The 23,238-nt window shown below is 43.6% G+C and overlaps 1 long non-coding RNA gene across 2 annotated transcripts in view; it reads left to right on the forward strand.

Annotated features, from left to right (window-relative positions):
- LOC134414435 (uncharacterized) overlaps nt 1-23,238 on the forward strand; it is a 40,791-nt gene that overhangs the window by 3,903 nt on the left and 13,650 nt on the right. For both annotated transcript variants that reach the window (XR_010026734.1, XR_010026733.1), the window contains exons 2-3: nt 3,554-3,638; nt 19,794-20,048. This is a non-coding gene — a long non-coding RNA (uncharacterized LOC134414435). The remainder of the gene's footprint in view (nt 1-3,553; nt 3,639-19,793; nt 20,049-23,238) is intronic.

The raw sequence follows: 23,238 nt of genomic DNA on the forward strand, positions 1-23,238 counted from the left end.
ATTGCACTTCTCTTAAATAATGGGCAGATGGCTGTCTCCCTCATCTTTTTGACCTCAGATTGTCCTTATCAATGAGACCTCCCCTTTTTTATTTTCAGTTTGCTGATATGCATGAAAAGTCCCAAAAGAAACACACCAGCTACTTTCCTGCTAAGGCAACTTGGCTGTCTTAGTGATGTCCCCTACTTGTGGAGATAGAAGAAAGAACAGGAGAGAACAAAAAAAACCAAGCCCCCAAAACCCCTTTATCCCAAATTATATAGGGAACCAAAAAAAGGGGATGAAAATGGTTCTTAACATTGCCAGTACATGACCAGCCCGACTCACACCAATCCATATAATTTACACTTTTTAATGTCAAAATGGGCATGGGCAGCTGTTCTAGTACATAGCCATGTTCTTCCAGGATGCCCTTGGAAAATGTACCTCTCCTGTGTGCCAGTTAGGATAGACTAACCCATTGTCAGGCACCCATCAAAGCCTCTCCATTTCTTAAGCTGACAGCTCCGGATATCCAGCATCAGCCTGATTTGAAAGGCAGAGCTTTCTTCATCCTGAGGCAGCCCAGTAATTTCTGCAACACTATTGCTAATTTGGAAGCTGACAGTTTTCATCTCCCCACCCCTTTGGTTTATTGCAAGCATTTCATCAGACCGGCTGTAGACTGCCGTGTCCTTCTGCGCTCTGGGCAGAGGGGGACAAGCAAGGCTGTCAGCAGCAATGCTCAGTTGCTGTGGTGATGTTCCTCCTGGAGCAGGCAGCTGCAGCAAGTCCCCCACCCCGGTGGCACCTAGCCCAGGCTCTGGATGGACCTGTGGAGGCTTCCAGCTGATTTAATTGGTTCATTGTTCCCTGGTTTGATGTAATAAATTCATTGTTCCTCGGTTCAACTTAATTGAGTCATTGTTACCCGATTTAACTGACTGATTGCTGCCTGACTTGATTTAATTAATTGCCGCCTGACTTGCTGAATAAGCAAGCTCCTGCTGCCAGCTGCCAGAACGGCTCATGGCTCCTAATCCGTGCTGTCTACCTCAGCCCCTTGTCCTATACCAACCTGCACTTTTCCTGGGACCTGCTCTCTGTTCTACTCTAGCCACATCCTCTGTTACCTTCCCTTTTCTGTCCCCTACCCAAGGAGCTTCTGTAACTCACCCTCTAATTCCCCTTTCCATTCTCCTTTGCTTTTTCCTGTCTTTAGCCCTGGGACAACCTCCACTTTTCTTCCTGGAGTTCTCACCACTGTGTCTCACAGCAGTCGTCCCTGCTTTGATTCCTCTGAAGCTGCTCTTGAGTTCCCCTGAAGACTTTGCATTTCACTTGTTTCATGCATAACAGATTGCCCTTCCTATAGCAGGATTTTTTTGTGTCCTCTTCTGCCCAGGAATGCTAGACAGGCATTAGCACTTGTCCGGTGCTCTCTTTCTTTCCTTCATTTCCACTGCTTGCCTGTACCCATTTTTTTCTCCCTTTAAGGTACCACCCAGAAGCCCCTCCCTCCCCCCCCTTGCATGTTATCTGGCATCCTTTAGGCTCTTGGCTCTTTTTAATCCATTCCCTGCCCCAGATCTGTTCACTTGCTTTGAGATTTCTGTGTTCACTGTAAGGGTATCTTCCCTGATTGCTCCTTCTCTTTAGCCTGTTGTTTTCACTTAAGATGTTCTGATGGTGGTTCAGGTTTCTTGCTGACTCTCCTCTTTCTGGCCCTTACTTCATTCCCCAATCTCCCCAGATCTCTTTCATTTATCTTTCTGTGTTTCACTGTCTCCATTCAGCAGAAACATGAGATACAGCTAAATCTTGTCCTCTTTTCTCTGCTGTTCTGCTCCACATTCTATCTGATGTCAGTCTGGGAGCAGGCACGCACTTGTTCAAGCAGAGAATTACTGTTCTCCAAAGTAATTGTGTCAAGGTGTAAGTCTGAATTTATATTAATGATCAGCATGAGTCCAGACTTCTCTGTGACCACTTCAGTTCAGAGCATAGAGGTGAGGTCAGCTTTGCCCGTGCTGTCAGTCCAGTATGCACAACATCTTGTGTGAGCAGATATCCCTCCTGGCTTTGCATTCTCCAGGCCTTGTTGGCCATGGCATACTTCCTGTTCATCTGCACTGTCTTTATTTACCCATTTTTCACTCTCATGTTTTGGAAGAAGGTCCAGGAAGGAGTGCTTGTCTCTCCAGTGTAAGCACCATCATTCAGTTGCCTGCTGACATCTGGCTTCTGTATTCTGGGAACAGATACAGAGTGTTTCCCCTCTTTCCTCTGGCTCTCTGTTTTTCACTCGTTTGTCAATGTTTTCTTGAAAAGAGAGTCTCATTGTCTACAATGACATCTCTTTCCCCCTCAAGTCTTTAAGGAACCTTCACTCAACGAATCACAGAATCATTCCAAGGTCATCAGTCCAACCTTTGACTGAGCACCACTTTGTCAGCTAAACCATAGCACTATGTGCCATGTCTGGTTGTTTCTTGAGTGCTTCCAGGGATGGTGACTCCACCACCTCCTTGGGCAGCCTGTTCCAGGGCCTGACCACTCTTTCAGTGCAGAAACCTGCACTGCATGGCTGAGGGTCTTCCATGTCACTTGCAGTGAGTTAATCTCTCCCTGCTTTTTTTCATGCATGTAAAAGTCACTGTATTCCTAGGGCATTTTTTTCAAACCCTTTGAGGTTTCATATGGCAGATTACATTGATTTCAAATACCTAAAAACCTTGGAAGATGTTTTAGGGAAGCTCAGTATTTGGGTTTTGGGGCTTGTTTTTTTGTTGGTGTGTTATGGAATCTTTGGTGGGATTTTTTTAAATTCAGTGACATTTCAGTTTATTTCTTTTTCTTAGAGTCTCCTAAAACTGAATGCAGTTCTCTTAGGTTTCTCCCAGTATGTTAGGCAGAATAATCAGCTTTTTTGCACCCTAGTTAATTCAACTCAACCATATTTCTGCTGCTCTATAGATAATTCCCTTTGAATTAATCTTTGCAGATCCTTTCCTGCTGTTAGCTTCTGCACATTTGTTAATTTACAGTGGCCATCAGACTGCAGATGATACAGATACTGGCAATACATCTCGCATTACTGGGATATGAAGGCATGACACCCAGTCCTGTTCCCATGAAAGCTGGTGCCAAACCTCCCATAAAATGTGATGAGAACAGGACTGGGCCTCAGAATCTTCATTCCATTCTCCATGATGGCAATTAAAATAACATTAAAATTAGAAACAGAATTAGCTAGGTGCCAGACTCTTCTTGTTATCTTCCATCTTCTGTGTTTGGTAAGACGTTTTTCTGATAGTGGTTGCATTCACTGAGTTCATATATACAAAATATGAATGCTTCAGGCTTTCCATAGTGTGGAGCACATGTTAAGAAAAATTGAGGACTCTCTCATGTACAGTCTGCCTTTCCATTTGTAATTGCAAAGCACTCCCATGGCAAAACCAGTGCTGCATAGATGGCTAAACACTATTTGTGTCCTTTTACCTTTATTTGGTGTGAAGCATATAATCTTTTTCTGAAATGTTAACGACTGACAAGTTATTCCCTTTTTCAGCCCCACCCTGCACTTCAGATAATTCTGCCCTTTGGGAAAACACTGATATCAAGCACACTTCCTTCAGAAATGAAGTTGGATCTGTGTAAGTAATTTAATCAGAATTTTCAATTGGTATCATTACAGTGATTAGCACATACTGACACATGATAATTATCATGTGTCAGTATGTGCTAATAAATACAAGAAATAAAACCCCAAAAGTTTTGCAAGATTATTTATGCAAGCAGTTTTATCTCAAACTGAGAAACAAACACAAAATCAGATGTGGAGCCATTTTGATGTGTTTGCATGCAGGGCAGAATTGTGTGCATTGTGAGATGCTCATCATGATGCAGTCATGAAAGGCAGAACTGTTTATGCACTGGGAGGTAGCTGAGATCTCTTTTCCACATTTGGAAATCTGAAGAATTTTTTGTCTTCCTCTGTCTTAATCTGCATTTCAAGTTACAGAGCTGTGCTGAAGGACACGGGACAACTTCTAACATGCCAACACATAGTTAACATTAGTACAGGGAGCTGAAAAGTCAGTATCCTATGCACATAACCTTAGAGATACATGTTAACAAAAAGCCCTGTCCCTCCCATGCATGCTAAGAATACCATCAGCAAATGTCACTACAGTATGTTCAGGAGTTGAAAATTGTCCAGATAAATCATGTTGGTAATTATGTTCTGTGTCTCTGGGCAGGAGTGGTTGAATAGCCCTAATTTGGAAAGTATTTGTTAGTGTCTTCTGATAGAAGGTCATCTTCCAAGAAGCAAGAGGGGCCTCATGAGGGGCATCTTGTGGAGGCCACATTTCAAAGGCTAGGTCAGGGTATTGTTGGTGTGTTATGGGTTCTATGTTATGGGTTCTGCATAGGTCATAGAAAATTAATGAATATAGATAACAGCAGAATTTGGACAAAGGAGTTTAACCATTTGTATCTACATCTACTTTTTTTTACAGCCAGTAAGAGACATGAATTTGGGAAAGAATATATAAATACAAAGCTATATAAACACACAAGTTGTCCATTTGCCTTACTGGCTCAGTCAGGCAGAGTAAATATATATAACCCTCTACTTCAGCTACTTCACTGTCGCAGGATCCAGACTCACTGCTAAAAAAATGGTCTTCCTCCAAGATTTGCCTTTTATTTTCTACTCCAACCTTTTTTTTCTGAAAAGCATTTACAATGTTTTTTGCAGTTGTGCAAAGATCAGTGAACCATGGTCTGCTGGACAGAGGGTCTGTAAATTAACCCTTAAATGTGAACTGATAAAGGCCTACAGGATTTAGCCTTAGAAACACAGTGAGTGTGGGAACTTAAGAAATGCAGCGCAGGAGTCAAAATTAATTAGCTGCTAAGTTCTCAAATGACTTGGCTCCTTCAAATGTTTTGCTCTCTATGATTGTTTAGAACCTCCATAATTCCATAGTGTCACTGCTTTCATATATTCTTTATGCTTTTTTATACACTTCAGCTGTGGAAGGCCATGGTTTCTATTGGCAAAAAGGATGATTGTGCTTGAAGTGTTTTTATGGGCCTTTGACTTCCCCATCACTTGGTAACTGCAGCTGCATATTCACTTTCAGAGGTATAATTAGTCATGAGAAAATAGCTTCAAGTATTATTCGTTACATTGACATTTTCACTTTGTAAATGATCATGTCTGAGAAATGCTGTCATTTACCTTCCTATTGGAAGTGTCACAACTAATGTCAATCTTCAGAGCTCCAGGTGTACATTTTCCTTGATGCTTCTGGGGTGCTGAGGGTCTGACATCGATGTTTCCATATATCCACAAGATCATTCACAAGGACCATTGAATAAGTGGGTTACCTACCTACATGTTTGCAGAAACAAGCCTTAATGAGTAAATGGCATCAATCTCAAGCCCATGTGGTAGAAATGCACAGTATCAATGCTGTCCTCATGTGCCAAATATTCCTTAATATCTTTAGCCAGAGTGGAAAAATGGCTTCCTGCTGGTACAGAATGGAAACCTCAGCAGTAATTCACATTTTTCCTCATGAAATAAAGGAAATATTCTCCATTAATTTGCTGCCCACTCCCAGACTTCCAACTTGAAAAAGGAGCAGGCTCTCCCAAACTTCTAATGTCTCCCCAGACAACTGGGCCAAGGATCCTATATTGTCTTTATCTTAAGGGATGTTGGCCTTCCAAAACATGGCAAGGGCTTTTCATTTACTGGCTATTTAAAAGAACTAATTCACATTACATTCTTCCTTACCTCCCTTGCACCGTAGCAATGAAATGAGAGAGCATGTAAAAGCTTGCCTTGAAAACATTATGTTTAACTGTGATGAGGTCCATGGAACTCCAGGGGGTCTCATGGCTCATATCCTCCCAAGTTCTCTTTCTCTGCTCCCACACGTCCTGCTGCTTCTCACTTGGGGTGTGTCACTGCTCTTTGCACCTTCTAGGCCAAGAGCGGGATTTTTTTCCTTGTTCTCACAAGCATTTTGATTATCTAAGCAATTCAGCAAGCAGTGGCAAACTAATAATGAAATTCCATGAGTTACTCCAAATGGATTGTGACTTTGATTTAATGATTTGCAACAATGGAGTGCAAGATTTTGCTATGTCAGCTACTGGATTAGAGCAGGAGTCATTCCCAGCACATGCCCACAGGAGCATCTCCAATGCAAAAAATGCTTTAATCACTCCTCACGCAAGCTGAGTAAACGTGACTCTGCAACATGAGCAGAAAGCCAGCAGCATTTTCCTGCTCAAGCACCATTGTCCCCAGCCCCAGCACTTGCCTGACTTTTGAAAGAATTAAGTTATGGAGAGGGAGTGACTAAAGAAGCTCTTGACAAACCTCCCCTCTTCCTTTCAGGAGAGAATCACTAAGTTAGTGATTTCTGGCAGTCACTGCAGAAAGAGAAAGGAGGAAAGGATTTTTCCAGCTTTCATGCCTTCTGTGTTAACTCTTAGTTCCCATCAATTGAAGCCACTGAGATAATCTTTCCTCTAGTGCCAGAATCCCCAGATGGGTAGGTCAAGTTAGTTCAGCCAGTTTTGTCAGAATAGTCCCAGTTCAAATCACAGCCTTTCTTTAATTTGGTCAGGTACAACTCATACCTCATGGCCTGTATGAGATCCTACCTGAAGAAGTAAGAAATATATCCTTTGCCCCACAGGACATAATTACAGTAATCCCATGGGGTGTCCCTCTATCCCCTGAAGCGTATGGGCTACTGTGAGAGACATGGTGCTGAGATCAGCCAGCTACTCTTAGCACCCTGCTGAGCCCATTGCCCTAGGAGTTTTCATTCAGCCAACACTGTTGCCTTTCAGTGGCCAGTGAGTGCCTCTCATCTAATTCCTGCTCAGCGGAATGGGATGGTCTCTGCTTAGCCAGCATCTCCCATCAGAGCTCCAGTTGGGATTACACCTAGGGACAGCCTATCCCATCAGAAACCACTCCAGGCCACAGCTGCCCCTGGGTAACCATGGGCTAACATGCCAACCTGCTCCCCCTGCCCAAATGCCCATCCAGCCCTCTCCCCTCTTCTTCACCAGTGTGGCCAGAGAGACATCAGCTGAGTGGGCAGAGGTTGGGCAATGCAGGACACTCATACCCTCTGCTTTGCCTGGTTTGGCATGATGACATTATTTTCTGGGGCAGCAGGAAGATCCAGGGAGCACCTGTGGTTCGTGAGGGATGCAATCTCCAATTTTTTCTGCTGCTTTGGGTGCATGTCTGTGTGGTAATCTGCAGTGTGGGGATTACCAAACTGACTCAGGTCATGGGGAGCCTTGTCCCATGACGCTTAAAGGCCCCCACTGAGTCTGTGCTAGACACGTTTATGTTACAGGAGAACCTCTTTCTTCACCATCCAGCAAACCAGTTTTTCTCCTAAGGAAGGACTCTTCCCATTTATCCCAACCTACTGCCAAGCAATGAATGGACTCCTGCTTACCTTGTCCTGACAGTCATCCCCTTTGTCATCATCCCCTTTGTGCGCTGGCTAACATCTCAGAAATTCTGGCACTCAGCAGTTTGGATATTTTGGATTGGTTTTAGTGGATGAGATAACACAACCTGACTATGATCTCCTATGGCTGCAAACCTCCAGCCTCATGGGTCTCCTCCCACTGTGGGATCTTTCTGCCTTGCTGTGTAGAGCGAAGAAGGGAGGTCACCCTTTGGAAACTGCCTTCTGTTCTTCCTTCCCTCACTGCATGCAGCAAAATTGTTGTCCTTCCACCATGGTCAAGATGTGCTGTGGCTGCAGGGGAGGAAAGATTTGCCTCTTAGCCACGAAACCAGATTTGCTTTGGTTGTAGATTATTCTCCACCTAGTGAAAACAGTGAGGAATTTTGTTTTGGACTATGGAGTTCAGCTTCTCTGTACAAGATTTTCAGCCACTCATCTTGGCTGGGATTGGAGAGATAGGAGAGACCATCAACTGAATAGAATCACCAAAGTGCTCCTGACATAAAACATGGGACAAAATCCATGTGAAAGCCAAGTGAAAGGCAGACACAAAGAAATGTTATGCCGTGCTTTGGTTATCTATGTGGTCTTCTGCCACAGGATAGGAAGACTAGAAAGAAGGGATAGGCAAGTATGAAATTGGATTGACAACCATGAACTGTGTAACCAAAATGGACACTTAATAATGTGTGGAAGAGTTGACTCAGATTTTGATGCTGTCTTTTAATTTAGGATCAATGCCTGTGTAGATTACATGGCACATTTTGCCAGACAAGTTCTCACAGAATATAGATGTTAATAGAGCAAATAATTATTTTTATTTTGTGCCAAGCCAAAAGCCACTTTATGGAAAGGTTTTAAATGCAAGCTTTACAAAATTATTCAAATGCAGAAATGAAAACAAGAAGGTTGATCACTGTGTAAAGGATGAGTCACATCTAACTCAGACTGCTTCCTTTTTTATGTGAGTCGCTTTAAATTTAACAAAGAAAATCTTTTAACAGTAGTTTTCAACCTGGGCAGGCAAAGGCTTCACCTATTGAAAAAAACAGTGGTCTCCTGCACAGAAAGAATATGCAAATAGTCCCCAGTGGGAATTTTGGAGGGCAAGATCTGCTGACGCTTAGCCCCATCCCTTTTCTGGTGTTTCCTCCTTCTGTCTCCCTGCAGAAGATGGGGCTGCTGAAAGCAAGCTCTTTTCTGGGCTGGTTCCCTGTGCCCCAGGGCTGATGCATTGCTCTGAGGTGCTCAGGATATGTGGGGGAAGCAGAGTGCCTATGAAGTCTTTTAGCTCTTCATAGCATAAACATTTCTGTTTAACTTCCAGAATCCCTCTTCCCTCAGGGGAAACTGCTGCTTGTTTCTCTTTTTCCAGTGGATGTGAGAGCAGGCCTGTTATTACTGGCACTCCCTTCCCACGGATGCATTTTTCTTGGTTTAAGAGATTCTGAATTTTTAAAAGGGAAACATGAGGCTTTTTTGTTAAGCCTTCTGTATTTTATGTGAACAGAGGAGTTTTCTGTGTACATTTTATATCATCAGGGCCTTGGACATGAGTGACTTCTTCTTTCCCCAGTACTTCATATGCAACTCTATTCTTTCTTCAGTCATGAAATAACCACACCAATGAGAAAACAAAAGTCATTGCCTACCTATAAAACAAATAGTAAATCTGCAAAACCAGAGTACAAAGCGGAACTAAATAGCTGCTCTTTCCCTCTTTTTATGAGAGATGAGTCTTGCACATAAAATCCACATCCCAACTGTAAGCAGGAAGGAGAGCTGTAATGCACAAACATCCAGAGGATTTGGGGTTGTCAGGTGCTTCTGTGATGTTTCCCAGCATGGATCATGCCCTACCAGGACAATCCTTATCCAGCAGCCCAAGACCTGGCTGCTGCAAGCGCTTGAGAGTCCCGCCTTCAGGAGAGGCTCTGCCTTCTTCTGGGGTGCAGAGCCATGGCTGACACAGGCAGCTGCTGGGTCAGCAAAAGGACTGAAATTTGTGCCTCCAAAACCTGTGCCATGGACCATGCCACAAGCTACACAGGAGTAGAAAATATTTTCTCATCTTGATGGTTTGCCACTTAGAGTCACACTCTGTCAAACAGTGCCAAGACCTACCTTTCCACTTCTGCTATTCCCTCAAGGAGCCTATTTTATTTTCCCTTTCTTCCATTAAAAAAAAAAATTGTCCTGAAACAGCCTTACTGAAGTGGCTACAATCCAACTAAAGCCCAAGCTCTGAAACAGATTTTCCCCCCATCTTTGAGGGCATTTGGGTCCTCCCTATGCTAAGCACTGGGGCTCTGAGTCCATCTCATCAGCATGTAGTGGGGCTCAGAGAGGGAATTGGACCAGCCTTTTTTTCACGTGCCTCTGTGCCTTTGTGGTGACACAGATCATCTCCCATGTATTGACCCCACTGGCAATAGAGGGGTCTTCCAAACCCTTTTGGGAAATCATACATCCACTTGAGCTTCCCTGCTCAGTTTCCCAGCCTAACCCCAGACAACAGGTGTTCCCTGGGACTTCTCCTTGGGGGACCCTGTGGCATGAGGCATGAAGGAGTTCTGAGAAAGAAAACTTCACATGAGCTACTTGTGTGTGACCTTGTTCTGTCCTCTTTCCCCTTTCCAAAGTCAGGGTGGTACTTTAACCTTGGCATTGGCTGGCTGGGGCTGGTGGTGTCGCTCAGCTTGTACCTACAGGCTTCCAGACTGCTCTGGAGCACTCCAAGCTCTCACTCACAGCTCTTGTCCTGCTGGTCATAATCTCCCAAGGTAAAACCTTGGCACAGAGCGCCCTGATCCCTGTGGGCCTGGTGGAAAGTTTGCACTAATTGAAGGAATAATGGCACACATCAGACATACACATAGCGAGGAGGGAGCAAAGGAACTTACTGCAGAAAACAAATCCTAACAAGTATGGGATACTAGTTTTAAGGAGTATTTCATACATTACTTAGTGCTTAAGGGCAAAATTCATGCCTCTCAAGATACTTTCCTAAGCTTGCAATGCATGGCATTTGCAACAGAGTAAATAGGTACATGTTAACACTTTTCATGTCCACAAAGACGTCTCTGTAACCCATACCACATCAGACATTCACAAGGCAACAGCATGATATGGGAATACATTTTAGTGTTGTAAAGATTCCAGAGGAGACCCATTTCTGCTCTCCCTCCCAGAGGGGTCCAGGCTGCCATTACAATCACATTGAGCAAGAAACAGGTGGAGATGTGCATTAACCCCTTAATTAAGTACTGAGATGGCAGTCACAAGTCAGAGTGTGTCCAGAACAGCCAGATGAACAACTGCAAAGAGCAGGAATCCCATTTGAACCCACAGGGCTGTGGACAGTACCTGTGGTAACAGCACTGAGTTTAGATGCAGCTTTCCATTTCTGGAACTTAAAGAAGCTGATGGTGATTAACCAGCTAAATCTGCCATCAGGAGGCAAAAATTTCTGTTTTGGAGCATGGATGAGTCAACCTGAGTACCCTAACATCAAGCAGCTGTCAGCGCAGGACAAGGAGACAGACTTAAGGGCACCTTTGCCAGAAGACTGCTCTGGTTTTATCACAATTCCTTCTCTTTGTTTCCCAGTTACAAGAAAAATGTAACTATAAATTCTGCTGCTGTCTGTCCTGGAGGTGTGAGCACAGGAAATCAGGTGGGGTTTATCCCACCTGCCAATGCTCACACACAGAGATGGCAGTAGATGGTGATGGTCGACGAAGCTGTTGTTTTTAGCATCTTCTCCATGGCCTCCCACCAGGACACCAGGGGGACAAATGACATTGCCAGCCATCCCCAAAGAGTTTGGTAGAAGAACACAAGGTCACTGAGCTGCTCTGCCCAGTCATGGCCACAGGAGTAGTCAAGGTTGTTCTCTCATACAAGGAATGAAGGGTCCCAAGGCAGAAGTGTTCCTTGGCCCAATGGGTTGCTTTGGCAGGTGAATGGTACGTGGGTTGCAGGTGCTGCAACACCTCAGCTCAGCAATCTCAGCCATCCCCTGTTGATCATAGCCAAGACAGCATCCCATAAGAAGAAACTCTGTGAAAAAGTTAATGGATGTACAGAAGAACAGTAGAAATGTAGAAACATTATCTAGAACTGGACTTTCAACATTTGTGGCTCATCACAACCCAAATTTTCTTGGGATCCTCACCACCAACCTCTCTCAGCATTAGCAGGAGCTAAATGTATGGGAAAGAAAAAAGCAAAGTATCTCAAGAATCAAATTGCCGTGCCAACTAGAAGGCAAATATATGTCACGAGATAAATCTCCTTGTATAGAGCAACGTGCAAAAGTGAAACCAATTCATTTTCTAACAAACATCAGTGCAAATTTCAAACAACACTGAGTTTTCATCTTTAGTTCTTTTCTCCTCCTTTTATTCTTTCTTCCCCGTTTTCCCATCTTAATTTCATTTTGGTAAATATTTCTCCCTGTTGCTCAGATAACCGTATCTGATTGCAGAGACTTGAAGCGTAACCGATGATGAAAGACAACCTGAGGGATATCGGAGTGCACACACCACAGGGGTGTGGACATAAATCCCTGAAATATGCTGGCAGTATGACCAGAGTCGTTCTACCTGTAGGTTAAGTCAAGATAAGAACTTGTCTGATGGTTGCACACATAGGATTCGACAAAACCAATCCTTTATGCTTGTTAAAAATCCACCAGGACTGCGGGCTTGGGATGGAGCTGAGCCTACAGGCTGAGGGGGTGAAGGGGAGCCGCTTCATGTGTCTTTTGACACAAAATTTGATGGTGACCCTCTATCCCAATGGTGCATTCCCAGCTGGGAGAGTGGGAACAGAGGGTTAACCCTACCAGCCAGGACCAGGGGTTTTGCCCCAGGTGGGCTTTTCAGCTCACTGTTGCAGCAGGTCCTCCTGCACCAGGCTCACGGGCACCTCTGCCTCTTCGTGGCAGGCTTCAGTGTCACTTGTAGCTCAAGGTCACTGCTGGGCGCTGGTGGCAGTGGGGGAGGTGGCTGCCCCTGGCAGCAGCCAGCCCTCCAGGGGGTTACATAAAGGCAGTGGAACACGTCTGCTCCGGGCACAGGCAGTGAGGCATGCGGTGAGTGGATGACTAATACCCCCACACTGGCCTACTTAGAGCCGGGGCGGCTTCGCTACCTGCTGCTCTGGTGGGTCCCCACAGCACCAATGGGCAGGGGAGAAGGATGACCTCTTCCTGGAGTGGAGGGCAGGTGGAAAAGCCTCCCCTCACTCAAAGATGCTGAGCAGGGTTCACCCGTTCATACGTGAGGAGAGCTTAAATTTCACAAGAAAGAGATAATCAGAAAATACTGCTGCAGCACACAATCCCGCACTTCTTGCACTTCTTCCTCAACACCTTCATACAGAATCTTCTTAGAAATTATTTACAAATACCAAGCAAAGTTGAAGGCACAGCCATGCAATGCTGGTCATTGGTTTGCAGGATTTTATGAGTGCTGACTGATGATAGATACCCTCTTTGAAAAGTCAGGGCTGCTTGTGTCACCTGGTGAGTGCAAAGATCTCTACAAACAGCACAGGCAAGCAGAAGAGGTCAAATCAAAACCAGCTTCCACAGTGCATTATTAATCCTGCAGATTGTGCATAGTGGAAATAAAGAGTCATCTTAAAGTAGCCAAATGCTCTAATATAAAGAACTAATTAAAAAAGCCTCCCAAACTATTAACAACAAATAGAAAGTGTTCTTGACAATGAAAGCTTGCATGGTTTTACCCCAGACCTCTGACTCTCAGGCGCTGGCAGTACTGGAGCAGTTCCAGGTGTGTGTATCTGCTTTCCCATTGCATGGCTTCTCAAGCCTAGCCCAGGCAGGGTATGTTCTGCCCCACCACAGCTGGGTGTGGACAGGCCCTGATGGAGAGCAACTCTGCCTAGGTATCTTCTGAGTTTGAGAGGCTCAGGTGTCAAAGGAAACTCTCAGTGGAAAACTATGGTCATAGACATGCTATTTTTAGCAGTTGAAAACTATTTAATGTTTAACCCCTCAGTTCACCTTTCCCTTCAGGTCTGTAACCTCTAGCATTAATGCAGCTATTATTCAAGTGTTTAAACTTTCCTTGTTATCAATCAGCTCAGGAACTGAAAACACTCACATTGTGGATCCATAATGTCTTGTTCTCCATCAAGTGTTAAGATGTCATGGGACAGCTGCTGGGTTTTTGCAGACTTTTGGACACATTTTTATGCTGAAATTCTTTATGCTGAGGCCACTGATTGGGCTGTGCAGCAGGACAGCAGCAGGTATCTGCTGCCAGCAGTGACACAGAGGAGTGCAGGGCTCATCCATCAGAGCCAAGGGAAGGAAGCACTACTCTAAACGAGGATCTTTGTGCCACAGCAGTGGATATGCACAGAGAGGGAAGATTTTTTTCCTTACAAGCACGGGGCCACGGCCTTGGCCATGGCTTGCAGCTGGCAGGGAACAAGCAGCTCCTGGCTTAGGAGGAGAGCAGGGAATGGAGGATGACTCACAGCCCTGCCCAGTCCTCCCTTCCTGCCAGCCACAAGTGCTGGGCAGCAGATTTCAGAGAGGAAGAAAAGGACAAAGGCACTCATCATCCACTCCTGTTTCTCCACTGATTCACTCTTTGCTCATCTAGACAGGGCTGAAAATAACAGCATGCAAAAGGAAGGGCAAGAGGTGCGGGCAGCCCAGGTGGGAGGTCTGAGTGTGCCAGAGTTTGGCTGGGATCACCACTGAGCATGGTGTGGGCTGCTCTGGCATGGCAGCAAATTAGTCTGAGGACTGGGAAAGGACACACATTATCTTTACTCCTCTTCAAACTGAAGTGAGCATTGATATGATGTGATTTAATAGAGGCTAAAGATGTTTGCCTTAATTAACTGCAGTGTGAGGTCCTGGTCTGGACATGGTACTTGCAGACCTGGACAAAGTGAGAAGCATTCAAGGAGCACAAGAATCAAGAGAATTATACACCAAGGGATTCAAAGTGAATAACATGGCTCATTTAGTCCAAGGAAAGAATATTTTCAGAAAAGAGATGGAAACAATCCTCTAACATATACGGCCTTCTTGGGAAAATGATTGTTTTATATTATCTGTAGACAAAGACATGAAGAAATCAATTTTTCTTCTGCAACAAAGAGTCCTTTGACAACCCACTAGGGAACATTTCCAAGAGGTACAAGGCGTGGAGTGTGGGGAGAGGCTGGAGGATCCCTTTCCAGAGAGATTTTTCAGGAGCCCTAGGACAAACCTGGGTGTGATGTTTTGCTGCACTGAGTGCCTGTGGTGGGGGTCCAGTAGGGCTCCCTGGCCTTGGGATGTCTCAGTGCAGAGAGGGAATCCAGCAATCCTGTGAGGTCTCCTCCTGGCTTACATTTTGTCGCCTCAATGTGGCATTAAGTATTCTTGGCAAGAGTTGTGACTTGGCTTGAACAAGCCTTTGATAAGATCCATAAAGCTAAACACATATTACTGTGTTCAGCTTACTCTATAAGAAAGTGTTGAACAGCAAATATGCGCCACTTTCTATGATCTAAACCATGTTAATTCTCTAAGCACAATTCATAACACATCGGGAGCCAACTATTTCCATCTACTTATAGACAGTGTTAAGTGAGCTACTGTTTTAATTTTGCTGAGCCAGCAAGAGATAATACCCCCAGGAAACAATTCAAGTCTGTAAAAAGTAAAATTGACAGTGTAGGTTGCTAAGTGATAATGATTTGCAAAACATAAATACTTACACAAAGGAAGTGATTAATTCAGGACATTCTTTATATATCACTACTATAATCTTATTAGCTGCAGCCCATTATGTACCCTTATCTCACAACATATTCACTTTGTTTTACAACTAATCCTTTTAATCTGCCCAGTTTTTTCAAATTCACATCTTTTATTTACCCAGCCTTTTGCCTGCTGTAGCCATCCTTACTCCATGGAATAACACCCATTGACCCATCACACACAGGATCAGAGACATTTACACTTGGACACCAAAGAAAGGTACAAACAATGGTTCCAGTACCAGTGTACTGTCCAACATAGATGGCTGAGCAAATCTCCATTTGTCATCATCCATGGAGGAGTCGGTGGTGCAGAGTCCATCTGCAAACATAGCACCTATCTGTTATTTATTAATTCCTGCACAACAACATTCTGCCCTTTGCCTTAGATGAACACACTGGAGATGAGAAGCTGTAAATCTAAGGTGAAAGGACTGATGCTTGCAGGAAATGGAGAGTGTTGTCACTAATTTAAATATGTCTGATATTTATACTGTCTTACGTGCAGTGACCAAGGAACAGCATTCAGATCTTCCATGGGAATATCGCTCCCAGCCCCTAAATGCCAAATTGCTGCTCATGGAAATGACAAGTACAGGAGCTCCATAACTCCTTAGCCCCATTAGTACTTACCTCGACAATGGCCCGAAGGTTTGCTAATTCTTAAAAAATTGCAATCTTGTTGAAACCTTCATTTTGGTTTATGACGGTTTTGTCATTTTAGTGTCTGCATGACATTGTTTACCCTGTAAAATGCTGCCTCCTGAAGCAGATGCCTCCTGCAAGGAATGTGCATGACCAGCCCATGGCATCCCCAGCTCCCTGCCCGATTGTTGGGGTTGATTGGCTTCTCCTTGCTCACTACTGCCTTTAAAGTGATGTGAATCCACTGACAGCAACTTTACCAAGGCTGCTTCCAATACTGTCTCCCATCATATCTGTAAGGAAGCATTGAGGTGATCTTCCATAAAATCAGGGAAGGGCAGTAAAACCTGCTGGTTAGTATTTATTTACACTCTCCTGGTTTTGCAGATTTTTTCTGATGTTCTATCAGCCTTTCCCCACTAGTTTCACATCCATGTCCTGTTTCCCTCTTCAGTTCTTTCATCTGTCATAGCCTCAGTGTTGACAGTGATTTGGCCTTCCCTGGTTATTTCAACATGCCTCTGTCTTGACTTTATTTCCTATTTCCTTCACATCTTCCTCTTTGTAAAAGTTATGAGTATCTGCTCTTGTGATTTCTTCATTGGTTTGTGCAATGGGGATGTCCCAGCAGCCCTGGCTTGCTCATACCCTTCTGGAAATTATTGTATTATGTATTGTTTGCATAGCTTTACCATGTTTCAAAAATGCCTACCACCACTCTATCTTGGATTGCTTCCTTGAATATTTGTCTTGTTTACAGTAAGTTTGGATTTGGATTTTTTTGTGGTTTCAGTTTGGGTTTTTTTTTGCTTTGTACAATGACCTAAAATGCTCCCAAAATGCTCCCTTTGGAAACCACCTACTCAGAGCTAGACTTTACTTACTGTGATCAAGTGTCATCCCACCTTTTTCTTCATCTTCCTCTTGGTCTCTTTAGATAAACTAATTTGTGGCTGCATGAACATGGGGTACATGCTTATATTAAGCATTAGGCCATGTTGTATATTTTAATTGTTTCTAATTTGCATGTTTATAGGGATCAAGGATCTCTGATTTGTACTAACGATATCTGCATAATCTCCAAGAGGCGTGTATCAATCCTTTCCTAAAAGAACTCAAAGACCTCTGCAACTGCTCTAAATAACTTGTTCAGTTGCTCAACTTACACTTAGGAAGACTTTTTAAAAAAATCTCAGCTGTGGATCAGACTTGTATTTGCAGCTTGATACTTGTATTTGCAGCTATGGCAAGCTTCATATGACCTTGAAAAAGCTTGAAAAATATTATTTAATCTATTTCATAAGCTCATAAGTGAGCCCAAGAGTATAGATAAGTATGTGAAGATGGTCTCCATGCCCACAAAAAGGAACAAAGGTCAAGACCAAGCAAACAGTTAAAATAACTGTCAGCCAAAATCATGGGCATCAGAAGGAGGAGATGTGGGAGGCTGAACAGCAGGTGATAAATCTGCTGGTCTTGGGTTGACAGGGGATCAATCCCAGTCAAGATTTTTTAACTTGCCATGCACAGGGCTGAGACCATGGCTTGAGTAAGTGACCTCTGCTAAGGTGCCACCCTCAGATCAGGCTCCTGTGTAGGTCTTGCAGCCATTCCCTCTGCCATCTCCAATCCTCTTCCCCTGGAAGAGTGTGTGACCCAGAGCACTGCTAGCCTCCACCAAGGGAAAAATGGGAATGCAAAGGTGCAGTTGAGCATTAAGTAGGCAACTGGAAAATGAGGGAGACTGTAAGGGACAAACAAGCATGGATTAACAAATTTAGAAATATTGGGTAGTAATGCAGGAACTGTATAAAGGTACAAATGCAAGCTAGGAGAAGGCACAAAGCAAAAAGAAACTGAGTGGGTCAGGACCATTGCCTGTCCTCCTGGGCAGTGAAGGGAGATGCTGACACAGATCTAAGGATCCCCCAGTGCAGCCTCCCTCAGTCTGGGCTGTGCTCAGGGTGTTGTTCAGCCCTGTGCTATTGTGATGTATATGAGATTATTGCTGGAGGTGAAAATATACTGTCATAAAATTCTCCCCTAATAAATTTCCCTTCATTAAGTCAGCTTGCATTTTAATTGTGGAGACTATACGTTCTCCACCCAGTTACTATGGTTTTCCCAGGTATGTAAACTGGGGATTTTAGCCAGGGTGGAATTGTGTGAACCGTAGCTGGTTCCATTCCAAACCTTCACAAAAGTAGAAGCGTGTACTAGGCATTTCAGAATTTCCTCACAAAAGGAATAAAAAAAGAGAAAGAGCCGTCGCAGATTTGCCATAAGAGCTTTGTCCCGGTAAAATTGTTGGAAATACCACTAAAAAACATGTGAAAATAATGGTTCAAGTTACAGAAATAGAAAGGTCTCCTTGAGAAAACTATGACTAGAAGGACAGTATCTGCCAAACAGGCCTGGAAACAAGCAATAATGAATCCCATTTCTGGGCGATAGAAAGAAAGAATATGAAGTGAGAGCTGGAAGGAATGAGAGCTCAGAAAAGCTACATCAGTGAGCACCGTTGGTACATCCAACACACATTGCCTCTGTGGGGTCTCTACCTCTCAGGGAGGATGCAAGGAGTTGAAAAGGCAACAGGCAGGAGCCAGGGACTGGGAGAGCTTCCCCCTGTGAGGCTAAAAAATAAATATAATGTCCCACATTGCAGGGACTGTGCTGACCACAGAAGTCCTGCTTCTACTGCCCTGTGCCTTCCAGATACAAACATTAATCCTGTGGGCTAAAAATTCTGCCAATAACTTTGTTTTAAGGCTCTCAGAGTAGTTGATCACCAATAATCTCAGCAAGCACCAAGTTGACAGATAAATACTGAGTCAGACGTAAAATAGGGAGCAGCTTCATCTTGAAACCTACCATGAGATTAAATTGGAGAAGTCAAATATTGCTGTCAACAGGGAGGATTAGGAAAAGGCTGTGTTTGCACTCCTGCACCTGCAGCACACAGCACTGTCCTGGGAGGAATGTGAGTCAGAGGAGTTTCTGCCAATGAGCTGCTGGGCTGTGCCTGGGGAACTGTAATGGGAATGACCAAAACACACCCTTGAGACACCAGCCATGATGAAACAGGGTCCAGATGGCCAGATTCAGAGTTTAGATCCAATCTACTGAGTGGAAATAATCACTATTCATCACAAAGAGTTTGCTTGTAGAGGCTGGAGTGGGAGGTTGGTACAACATCTGGGTAGCAGTTAATCCCCATGTGTAGCTTTGAAATTAAAGATGATCCTCTCAACAGCTGAGAAACATCAGTAGTGAAGGGTCACCACAAGCAACTAATGTGGAAAGAGAGGTGGATGGTGAATGGACAATTCAAAGGAAAGCTTACAAAAGGAAAAAGAAGAAATACAACAAAGTATAGAATATACTCATATGGCTACAAGAGCTTGGAAATCATGCAAAGGCTCATAATTTTTTTAAAAAATGGCTGCTAAATACAAGGTTTTGCTTCCCTCAGAGAAACTTCTTGAGGAAATGCACACTAAAAGGATGAGAAGCAACCAGAATAACACTGTTTCAGTGCCACTGTTGAAAACAAGCTCACTGAGTGTTGCCAAAAGTAAGGGACAGCTGTGGTGTTAATGCTAAACAAACCAGTCTTCCCATGGTGACTGGGTTTTATTCAGTTCTGGTCTTTGTGCATTCCTGCTATAAACAAGGTGATTGTGTCTTGTTCTAGAAGTGTCTCAATATTGCTTTAATTAGCCAGCTTACAAGTTATCTGGCTTTTAAATTACTCATAAATCATGAGCATGGTCATGTTAAAGCCCTCCTTGTAGGCTCTAACAGCCAGTGGTGATCACCTCTACCTTTTAACAAAAATTTCAGAACCTTTGACACAACCACCAGAGGAAGGTCCTGCAACCACACACATCCTGGCAAAAGAGCCCCCATGCTGCTGAGAGATGAATATTTATGTCATGGAAAGATCTCCAGCTTTCCTCAGGCTGAAGTCACACCATCAGGTAGAGATGGCAGCTGGCAGTAACCCACATCAGCAAAAATCAGAAAAGCTGCAGCAGGATCACAGAAAAGAGCTTGGACCAGCACAGCACGAGGGCAGATGGATATCAGCTATCACAGGTAAACTGTCTTGGAAGGAAAAAAATTATTTTATATGTGAATAGTCCAAGTTTGTTAGCCTGGAAAATGGGTAAATGAGGATGAGCTGTTAACATCCATTGCCAGCTCTGCAACAGCCTGTGGCTGGCTTCCCAGGAGCTGGGCAGACTGGCCTAAACAGGCAGTACAGCCAAAAGCCCTTTGCTACAGAAACAGGGCAGCAAGCCATGCTGGAGGCCAGCACAGACTGACCTGGCCTAAGAAACAGAACAAAGCCCAGGGCTGTGGGCAGAGCTGCCCACATCGCCTGTTTACTGACCTGCAGCAGTGCGGCCAGCAGCAGCGTGCCAGAGCAAAGTCCTTCTGGCAACAGACAAGAAATCACCTGCAGCTCACAGCAGAGGTGGCAGCTGGAAGTTACACTTTGTTCTGCTCTTCACAGGCATAGGGACAGGACTGCCAACAGGGTGGACAAGGCAGTAACTACCTGAGGCTGGTCAGTGGCCACTGTCTGGCCAGTTGTTACAGCACATTTTATGGCAGCACACTCCAGAGCAGTCTGGACTGTAGATTTTTAAGAAGAGACTTGAAACCAAAACCTATATTCAGATGCAGGAAGCACTGTATATGTCGGTTTCTCGGCTGTTTTAATGACCTGGAAAGGCCCGGGGTGGCCTTGGGCAGCCCGCGCTCCAAAGGACGAAAAGAGGCTTCAGGTTTTTCCTCGGTCTTCAGTGTTTATTAGTTATTTATCTAAAAGATTTTCTCTCGGGCCGACAGAGGTCTGCACAGCAAGCCAGCCATGAGCACACTGAGAGCCCCCGGGGCGGTCACTTATCTTTATACTCAAAACTACGTATAAGATATTTACCTATTTCCTCCAATACCTTTTACCCTTATTGACCAGTACACCTTTAGTAATAACCAATCCCAAAGTGCCAACATCACCACAGAAGATGGAGGCCAAGAAGAAAAAGAAGGACAGGACACGCCCCAATTCCTCCATCTTACTTCTTTAGACCCCCCTGTACAGAAATCCTAAACCCTGTGTTCTACACTCTAATTAACTTATCCCTTCACCATTCACCCCAGTGAAATCCCCCCATCCTCATACAGGTGTCGTCTCCTGTGTAGGATCAAAGTCCAGCCACCACTTCTGGCAACATTCCAGGACCTCCGAGCCCCCCAAGGGTGGTCTCGGTCACTCTGCACATAATTCCTGAGGTGCTGAGATCCCACATGTATACATAGTGCAACATGGACCTACCTCCCTTTTACTGATGATTAAATATGTTTGCATTAGTCTCTGCCTACTGGTTTTCCCTTATAATAAACTATCAGGACACTAAGATCAGATTAAATCTGATTTTATTTGTCATAATGTAAATAATACCTGCATCTGCCTAAGAGAAATTGTATTCTCTATTTTTCTCTGCAGTCACATCCTCATTTTTAATGGCTTTTGTTTTATAAACAACACACTGGAGTAGTATGAGATGTCTCAGCAACTGAAGCTATATTCAGACTTTTGTAATCACCCTTTACTGTGCACTGATACAGATACTGATAGAGGGGAGATGATGTTTGTAGTTAACTTTTCTTTCTAAAGAAGGAAAATCAAAAGCAAATGGAAACATTTCTAGTTTGTAGAAGTACAAAATGTGACTTCATGCTATTCCTATTCCATAAAATTCAGTACCACATGGACAACAGGCATGCTCATTTAATGAAATCACCTGGCTATGCAATGTGCTGTCTGCAGTAGCCTGTGTGTTTGAAATGGCACAATTATATCTTTCCATTACTGCATGGCTTTGAGTAATATCAGAAAATCTGGTTTTGTGGTTGCAAGATGTTCTGGAATGTGGAAAACTACACACTTTGGTGACTGCTGCCTTTGTGCCTGGCAATTCCAGAAATATATTTTTAACTGCACAGAAATAATTTCTATATTACTACTAAGGATTTAATATGCAGATTTCACCCCATTAAGTAGGGTTTATTAAAAAAACCAAACAACAAGCTCCACATCAACCATAGCTTGCAGTAAAGCTGACTCATAAACAATAACCTAATTTTTTCAGTAATATCAGAGTCACAGTGAGGATTTTCCAGCCTCATCACTTTCTGCTTGAGCTGCCAAAAAATGCCTCCGTTGTATTCCTTGGGAGCATTACCTGTTTAAGCAGACCAAGAACAAGTAACCATGGCTTGATGTAGAAAGTAGGTACTGTTTTGGTACTGGAAAAATTAGTGCAAGACCTGATGTTAAAGTTTAAACACATCATGAATGGAAAGAAGGGTTTTCTTAGTGCTTTAAATTATAGAGCCTTTTTAATGTTTTCTATTGGAAAACTTTTCCATTGGGATGACACAGAGGTGTTGGACCCTTGTGGAGGCCTTGAGCAGTCTGTTAAAACTACAACAGTGTCATCATCTAGGCTTAAGCTAAACAGATCAAACATTCAGTTTAGGGCAAATTTACAGCTCTTATTGTATAGAATCTTCTAAAAAAAGTAAGTTCAGCATAAAGCTTTCCTGTATCCACATGAAACTATGGACTCTTAATTAACTTTTCCATGTTAGACTATATTCTACCCATAGATAAAAGGAAACAAGTTTCTGAATGATTCTGCATCTTACACATCTCTGCTTCTTGTGAAAACAGGTGTGAAATGCAAGTAGCTGGAAAGAGTGCACCAAGACGCATGTTAAAATCTCCATTTCACACCCACATTCAAGAAGAAATCTCATACACACTGAGTGCTCTTTTATTCCAAGCATCTCTCCATTTAAATATCTAGTGAAGAGCAATCCATCCTTGCAAGCCCATGGAGCATTTCTTTGAATATGTTAAGAAAATACGTTGTACTGCTCCATAGAAAACTAGAACACTGCCAGTATCTTATGATCTCCCATTGATAACAGAACCAAGAGGTTTGTTTAACCTTTCTAGAGAAGGAGGTTCTACCCAAAAAGTTAACTATAACAGATACCAGTCCATAGGTAACTTCCTCTAAGTGATGTGCTCTAAGCTGCACCCCTGCAGCTCTGAATAACATGCTGAAGGAAGGAACACCTTTCTCTTTTTGAAATCACAGAAAAGTACAGAAATAAATCCTTGGCTGTTGGCTTGGTACATACAAATCCTTACCAAATTGAGTGTGAATTTCCCCCTGGGGTCAGTTTTTGTCTTTCCACTCTGCAATAG

Source organism: Melospiza melodia, chromosome 2, assembly GCF_035770615.1.
Source record: "Melospiza melodia melodia isolate bMelMel2 chromosome 2, bMelMel2.pri, whole genome shotgun sequence".
NCBI lineage: Eukaryota > Metazoa > Chordata > Aves > Passeriformes > Passerellidae > Melospiza > Melospiza melodia.